General features: G+C 35.6%; 1 protein-coding gene across 3 annotated transcripts in view; it reads right to left on the reverse strand.

Annotated features, from left to right (window-relative positions):
• Positions 1 to 8,843, reverse strand: part of CYTH1 (cytohesin 1) — a 170,365-nt gene that overhangs the window by 67,201 nt on the left and 94,321 nt on the right. The gene's annotated exons all lie outside the window — the stretch shown is intronic.

Here is an 8,843-nt window from a genome sequence, read left to right on the forward strand (position 1 = left end):
CATCTATCAGATTGGCTATTATGACAGAAAAGAAAAAAATGACAAATGTTGGAGAGGATTGGGAAAATTGGGACACATATGCATTGTTTGTAGAGTTGTGAACTAATACAACCATTCTGGAGAGGATTTGGAATTATGCACAAAGGGGAATCAAGCTGTGCATACTCTTTGCCTCAGGAATACCACTAAGATATAAAAAAAGGAAAACGATTTACATGTACAAAAATAGTTATAGCAGCTATCTTTTTTTGTGGTGGCAAAGAACTGGAAATGGAGGGGAAGCCCATTTATTGGGGGAATTGCTGAACAAGCTGTGGTAATGAATGTAATGGAATACCACTGTGCTATAAGAAATGATGAGCAGGTGGATCTCAGAAAAACCTGAAAAGACTTAGATGAACTGATGCAAATGAAGTGAGCAGAACCAGAAGAACAGTCTATGTAGTAACAGCAATATTGTATGATGATCAACTATAAAAGACTTAGCTCTTCTCAGCAATACAATGATCCAAGACAATTCCAAAGGATTCATGAGGGAAAACGCTATCCACATCCAGAGAAAGACCTGATGGAGTCTGAGTGCAGATCAAGCATACTATTTTCACTTAATTATTTAGTGTTTTTTTTTTCCTTTTCCTGTTTCTTCTTTCACTACATGACTAATATGGAAATATGTTTTACATGATTAAACATATATAACCTATATCAAATTACTTACCATCTTAGGGAGGGGGAAGAAAAAAATTTAGAACTCAAAATTTTCCAAAAAATAAGTGTTAAAAACTATCTTTACACATAATTGAAAAAAATAAAATAAAACACTAAGGGGATGGGAGGGGGGATAAAGGAGGGATAACTAGAGGGAATAGGTTAAAGGGGGGTTAGAGAAGGGTATTTAGATTAATGGGAATGGGAGGATAAGGGAGGGATCCTTGGAAGGGGGATAGGTTAAGCAATAGGAGGATAAGATAGCAAGTAGAAGTAAAGTAGAGGACTTAGGAGAGATAGGAAATGAGAGATATACACATACATAACAAAGATCAGGAGCAGAATTTGTTAGGGAAAGTATATGTCTATATATACATACATATATATACGCATATATATATGAATGACCAGGTACCCTTCCTGTGTAAGGAGCAGAGCACAAACCAAATTCATCTAAGTCTTTCCAGGTTTTTCTGAGATCCACCTGCTCATCATTTCTTGTATCATAGCAGTATTCCATTACATTCATATACTACAAATTTTTCAAATGTGTATTTGAAATATTTCAATATCTAAATATAAATACATCTGTACTTAATTGTAGCCTTGGGGAGGGGAGGGGGAAAAATAACAAATTAAAAAGTGCACAACAGAGAACAAAAAAAAAACTTACAAGAAAGCAAAGTTCTCAACACAATGTGTAGTATTTATTATATAGGCTTTCTTGAAATGGAAATTTATTGGGGCAGCTAGGTGGCACAGTGAATAGAGCACCAGCCCTGGAGTCAGGAGGACATGGGTTCGGATCAGGCCTCAGACACTTAACAACAACAAAAAAAATAGCCATGTGACCTTGGGCAAGTCACTTAACCTCAACTGCCCTCCAAAATGCAAAAAAAAAAAAAAAAGAAAAAAAGAAATGGAAATTTATTGCTCTATATTTTGAATCCTCTCTTGCATTCTGCTGTGCATGAATTTTTTTCCTTATTTTGTATCTGTTTCAATAATTAAGTTTATAATGTGTTTCTTATTCTTTTCTTATTGTGCATTTGCGTTTTAGTTACAAAAAAGAAAAAAAGAAAATCATCTTTACATGTAATTGGAAAAATAAAATACCATTTACAATTTTAAAAAATGCTTCAAAATAAATTTTAGAATGGCTAAGAAAACTTAAGAGGCTGGCATGAAAAGTCTGTGGCATCTGGGTGGTGGCCTGTCCAGTTTCAGGGGTCCTCAGCCCAGAGACAGTAAGGAGGTCAGACAACTGGTCAGAAAGGGTTTACAGGGGACCCTATGTTGGCCCTGAGTACAGCTGGTTGGCAACTCTACTGTTCATATAGAGTTCTGGGTTGCAGTTCTGGGCTGGAAAGGAGTGCTTATGATTGGTCACAAGGGAGTAGAGGCCCTAGTCACAGTACTAAAGCAAAGAATAGCACTAGCACTTATGGCTTCAGGGGACCAGGTGCCCTTCCTGTGTAAAGACCAAAGCACAAATGAGAAGAAAAGTGACCACACCTCTCCCAGGATCAATACACTATGGAAGTTACTTAACCCCAATTGTTTAAAAAAAAAAAAAAGAAACAATAAAACAAAGTCAAATGAATGAAAAAATATAAGAAAATGTCAAATATCTTATGGGAAAAACAACTGACCTAGAAAACAGACCAAGGAAAGATAATTTAAGAATTATTAAACTACCTGAAAGCCATAATCAAAAAAAGAGCCTAGACATCATATTTCAAGAAATTATCAGGGAAAACTGACTTGACATCTTAGATCCAGAAGGTAAAATAGAAATTGAAAGAATCCACCGATCACCTCCTGAACGAGATCCTAAAATGCAAGCTCTCAGGAATATTACAGCCAAATTCCACAGCTTCAAAGTCAAAGAGAAAATATTGCAAGCAGCAAGAAAAAAAAAAACCAAAATGATTCAGATATCATGAAGCCACAGTCAGGATTACTCAAAATTTAGTGGCTTCCACATTAAAGGAGTGAAGGGATAGAACTACAACCAAGAATCACCTATCCAGTAAAACTGAGTATAATCCTTCTGGGGAAAAAAATAGATATTTAATGAAATAAAGGACTTTCAAGCATTCCTGATGAAGAGAACAGTGCTGAATAGAAAAACTAACATTTGAACACAAGACTCAAGAGTAGCATAAAAAGGTAGATCTAAAAGAGTAATCATAAGGGACTCAATAAAGTTACTACAATAAAGTTTACATTCCCATATGGAAAGATAATACATGTAACTTCTCAGAATTTTATAATTATTAGGGTAGTAAAGAAGAATTAAGAAAGTGGGATGTACTGGGAAAAGGGGAAAGGGAGAGGTAGAGTAGGGAAATTTTTCTCACATGAAAGAGGCATGCAGGGGCAGCTAGGTGGCACAGTGAATAGAGCACTGGCCCTGGAGTCAGGAGGACCTGAGTTCAAATCAGGCCTCAGACACCTGACACACTTACTAGCCGTGTGACCTTGGGCAAGTTGCTTAGCCCCAACTGCCCTTCAAAAAGTGAAAAATAAAAGGCATGCAAAGAAGCACTTTTACAATAGAAGGGAAAATGGAGAGTGAAAGGTAGCAGGCAATGCTTGAACCTCAGACTCACTGGAATTGGTTCAGAGGGAATACATATGCATACATACATACACACACACATACACACTCAGTTATATATAGAAATGTAACATCCAATAGGGAAATATGAGGGGAAGGGATAAAAGGAAAGTGCAGGTTAAGGGAGGCAGTGGTTAGAAGCAAAATAGACTTTTGATGAGGGACAGGATAAAGAGGAAGAAACAGAAGAAAATGTGATGGAGGGAAATATACAGTTAGAAATCAAAACTGTGAATGTACATGGGATCAGTTCACCCTTAAAATGGAAACAGCAGAATACATTAGAAACCAGAATCTAACAATATGTTGCATACAAGAGACACACTTGAAACAGAGACACACACAGAGTTAAAATATAGGGCTAGAGCAGAATATAATATATTTCAGCTGAAGTTAAAAAGCAGGAATACAAATCATCATCTAAGACAAAAGCAAAAGGAAAAACAGAGTTAATTAAAAGAGATAAGCGGGAAACTATACTATGGCTAAAAGGTACCACAGACAATGAAGTAATATAAAAAAATTTTACAGCAAGTTTCTTTAAAGGCGTCATTTCTCAAATAGATACTGAGTCAAAGTTATAAAAATACAAGTCATTCTCCAACTGTTAAATGGTCAAAGTGATATAAAGCAGCAGTTTTCAGAAGTAGTCAAAGCTATCTATAGTCATATGAAAAAATGCTCTAAATCACTATTGATTAGAGAAATGCAAATTAAAACAATTCACATAATACCACCTCACACTTATCAGAAATGACAAATGCTGGAGGGGATAAGGAAAAAACAGGTACTCTAATGAACTGTTAATAGAGTAATGAACTTGTCCAATCCTTCTGGAGAATTATTTGGAACTAGGCCCAAATGGCTATAAAAATGTGCATACCCTTTGACTCAGCAATACCACTACTAGGTCTCTACCCACAAGATGTCAAATTAAAACGAAAAGGAACTATATGTACAATAATATTTATAAAAGCTCTTTTTGTGGTAGCTAAGAACTTGAAATCAAGGGGATACTCATCAATTGGGAATGGCTGAACAAGTGGTGGCATATAATTGTGATGGAGTTCTACTGTGACAAGGGGGGTAGTTTCAGAAAAATGTGTCAATATGAACTAATGAACTGATGCAAAGTAAAATGAGAAGAAGCAGGAGATCATTGTGCACAGTAACAGCAATGCTGTAATGATGATAAACTGTGGAAGACTTGTCTACAGTGATCAATACAACGACCTAAGACAATTTCAAAGGACTCATGATGAAAAACAATGCTAGCCACCTCCAGAGAGAGACTTGATGAACTCTGAGTACAAACTGAAGTGTAATTTTCTCACTTTATTTTTCTTGCTTTAAAAAAATATGGCTAATATGGAAATATATTTTGCATAATTTCACATGTATAATTAATATCATATTTCTTAGCTTATCAGTGGGTAGGGGTGGAGGTAGAAAGGAGAGAATTTAAAACTCAAGCTTTAAAAAGAAAAGAATACTAATAAATAAATAAATCATAAACTAAAATGTTTAAAAATTTAATTAAAAATGGTAATTCCTTTCAAACTATTTATTGAAGTTTTACAGGCAGAATAAAGCAGAGATATGTGTATATGAGAGTGTGTATATATATGTATACATACAGTGTATATAGTATATATATATACATATATGAAAAGTGATTGAGTATTTTTTTGTACTCATGACAAATTTGAAAGAAAAGCAAGTTTAGAGTTCAAACATAATGACAAAGGTTTCTAATGATTATTAAGACAAATGGAAAATAAACAAGGTTTAACAAAAAATTTTTCAACTTTCTGATATAAGAAGTTTGCAGGGTAAGAGCTTCAGAAATTGGAGGGTATGGATAGAAGAATGTCACCCAAAAGGAGCTGATATTGGAGTATCGGGCATGTAAAAGGTTACAGAAGCTAGAGAGACTCAGTAAAAGCAGGCAGTCATAGAAATTAAGTTAGGCTCTTGCTCTTAGCATCATAGTGCTTATTTCTATTCTGTTAAGAGAAACAAGTGAAAGGTGAAAGAAGTGACTATGCAGGCATAAAAAGAAAGATAAGGTAAAAAGGCCCAAGAAGTCTGATAATGCTGACCACAGAGATCAAAGAATCCAAGGCATGAAATGCCAGATCCCCTACTATCCCCCTGGCTGAAATCTTTAGAGATGTCACTCTATCAAGGCCTATAGCAGCTTCTCTCCCTTGATTCAAAACTCTTATCTCTACCATACAACAGAGAATTCATTTGAATCCTCCCTGACACAAGGCATTCCATCTTTTATGCAAGGTTTACCTGCCTGAAATCAACTAATTTATGGTCGTATCCCCTGGACACTCTTGACATTCTGTACTGATTGTTTTCTTTCAGGCTGAGTGTAAGACTTATGCAATAATTTCCTTTTTTTAAATTAGAAAAAAAATTAAGTTCAGGATTTAAGGGATATAGAAAGGAGAATGTCCCAAGTTGAAGCATAAGAGACAGGAAAGAAATGTATAGTCTACAAAGCTTAGTAAACTATTCTGAAAGAAAATAATACTTAGTATTAAAGGATTAAAGTAATGAAGATAAGTGTAAAAGAAATTTGTAAAAATAGAAACCTGCATATCTTACATCATAGAGCCAATGAGATACTGGTTGGAAATAAATTATACAGTATTAATAAAAAAAAATCTGTCAAGTTTAGGAAAGAATCAGCGTCTTTCTAGCAAGATGAGACTTTCAAAAGACTAGAAATACAACATAAAAATAGATAAAGAGTTCATGCTTTTAAGAAAACTAAATTTAGAAAGCTAAAGTGAAACTTTGGCACCTATAAAAAGTTATTGTTTTGGGTAACTTGTTAAGTTGGTAGTAAAGGCTTTTACAGAAGAGACACCATGTAAAAGTTTTGAAATAAAGACCCACCCTGAATCAGTCACAATCAACAAGCATGTAATTAAGCAACTATTACATGTCAGGTACTGCATTAGGTGTTGGGGATACAGGAGAAAAATAAAACAGTTCTTTGCCCTCAAAGAGTTGACACTGTATCAAGGAAAACAATATATACACATATAAATCTATACAAAATAAATACAAAGTGATTTCATATGTGGGAAAGATGCTAGTAATAGGGGAAAGTCAGAAAAGGCCTCATTCAGGAAGTAGAATTTAAATTGAGCTTTAAAGGAAGCTAGAGACTCTAAGAGGTGGATTAGAGGAGAGAGTGAATTCCAGGCATGTAGGACAGCCTGAACAAAGGCTTGGAGAAAGAAGATGGAATATTGTGTGCGATGGATAGTAAATGGGTCAGTTTGGCTGGACAGTAGAGTATGTGAAACGAACTGTTGTCTGTAAAAAATGGCTTCAGAGCGATTATGAGGGGCTTTAAATGCCTAACAGAGTCATTTACATTTGATCTTACAGGCAGTAGGGCGCCTTTGGAGCTTCTTGAACAAAGGCCTGTCAAACTTATGTTTTAATAATATAATTTTGGTAGTTGTGTGGAGGATAGACTGGAGACAATGAGTTCTTCCTGCTATATGAATTTCTTAACCAAAGTAAGTGTAATTATTCCTAATATGTGACAACAGTAACCTGCTTTCCTAAATATTTGTCTCATTTCTATTCTTTTAGGAAATTCTGAACTGAGGAAAGCAAAAAATGCAGTGGAAACAAACAGGGATTTAAAGTCAGAAGGCCAGGATTCAAATCCTAGCTCTAGAACTTATCGTTTGCATGACTTTGGGTAAATCACATTTTCTAGGCCTCATCAGTTTCTTCATTTATAAAATGAGGGAGTAGGAAGAGCTAGGTGACTTGTGAAGTCCTTATGACTTTCCCACACATAGCTGTACATGCTTAAGGATTGCATTATCTTATAATTTTTTAAATTATGCCTGTGAAAAACTAACCTTCACTGTAAGAGTAAAACAAATTAAATCAGCACTTTTTCTATTAATCTGGCATGTATATTCACCCTTGAAAACTAGAAAGGCTGTCTTCATGTATACTCCACAATTTCTTATGGTTTCTATTATTTGCATTAAAAAAATCCCCACCTTTCTCTGTAACAGTTACAATGAAGACTGTGTATTTTAAGAACAAACATCTTATTCCCTTAAAACTAAATGAATCTTTTTATTTTATCTGGGTCTATGACTTCGTTAAGTGTAGCGAACTTTAAATGAGGAAACTCTCTCTACCAATGCAGAACTGTCCTGCAATTTCTAATCTTAGCGGTACATGAGGCATTGTCTTCTTGACCCTGAGGCAGGTTCTCTAACCACTACACTTTGTTGATTCCTAAAACTTAGAAGCATCATATAAATCCAGTACTAAACCAACAATTCCACCCTTATTTCCTACTAAACTTCTCTTTAAGGAGTATAATAAACTTATTGTACAGTGATACATGAAGTCATAATTTGGGCATTGCTAATTTCCCCTTAAAGAGAGATTAAAGTTGAATCATACTTCATTTAACAAATCCTAGAATTCCCCACTACAGTCTAAATAGTTTTACACTTAAATCAGTTATCCTGAGGAAAGCTGGTCAGATGTTGAAGTAATAGAAGCTTAGTTACGGAATCTTATTCTAAGAGATGATTTAAAGAAATAAGTGAGCATCAATAAAGGTTCATGGTTGCCAAACTCATTTTCAGGCCCTAACCTTTAAGACCTACTGATAACTACCTCATATTGATGGAATTCATAGCAGTTCCCTTTCTGACACTCATCCTTCAAGACAAGGAACCCAAATATTGTGTTTAAAGGACACAACAGGAACTGAAGTCAAATTTAGCTGTCTGAATCAGGAAAAGCCATCTTCTGCCACTAGCCTCAAAGGGGGGAAAAAGCACAATTCTAAAACCTTGACAAAAGCTAGGACATATCTGTTAACTGGTAATAAAGAGTACCTAATCCTCTGTTCAGCTTTGTCTTCCTTCTTTGCTAACAGAGAACACTCTCCATTCACTGCAGCTTCTGCTGTTCCCCTCTCCCCAGACAAAGTCAAATGGGATCTGTTAGAAGCATCCCTACCATAGTATGGCTGCAGTATCCAGTCCCTAAAATCAGAGGAGTGCACGTAATCACCGTCAGTCTGAGCAGCTGTGCTAGCACGCCCCTTCACACCATAAAATAGAGGCTTAACAGTATTTACTGAGTTAGTTCTCTTCCTTGTGGCCCCCTCCCTGAAATCAGCTAGTACACTGGCCCTTAAGTAAAAGACCGTATCTTTTTTTATAAAGTCAATCTTAGAAATCTGCCTTAGTCTTGTAATCAGAACAGATGTCCAGGATAGAACCAGATGTGTTACTATTCTAATTCCTTCTTTCTATTTATCTCTGGGAAGGGGAATAAAGAGATTCAGAGTCCCATGGACCTTAGTAGGTAGAAGAAAAGTGCAGGAAAAAATAACACATTAATTTACCTTTTTGCTTCCTGTCATCCTGCTCTTTACCCACCTCCCCCTTACACACACACACACACACACACACACACACACACACACACACACACA

This window comes from Petaurus breviceps, unplaced genomic scaffold, assembly GCF_028583685.1.
Source record: "Petaurus breviceps papuanus isolate PSGF00001 unplaced genomic scaffold, PetGlider_PUasm1.0 90925, whole genome shotgun sequence".
Lineage (NCBI taxonomy): Eukaryota > Metazoa > Chordata > Mammalia > Diprotodontia > Petauridae > Petaurus > Petaurus breviceps.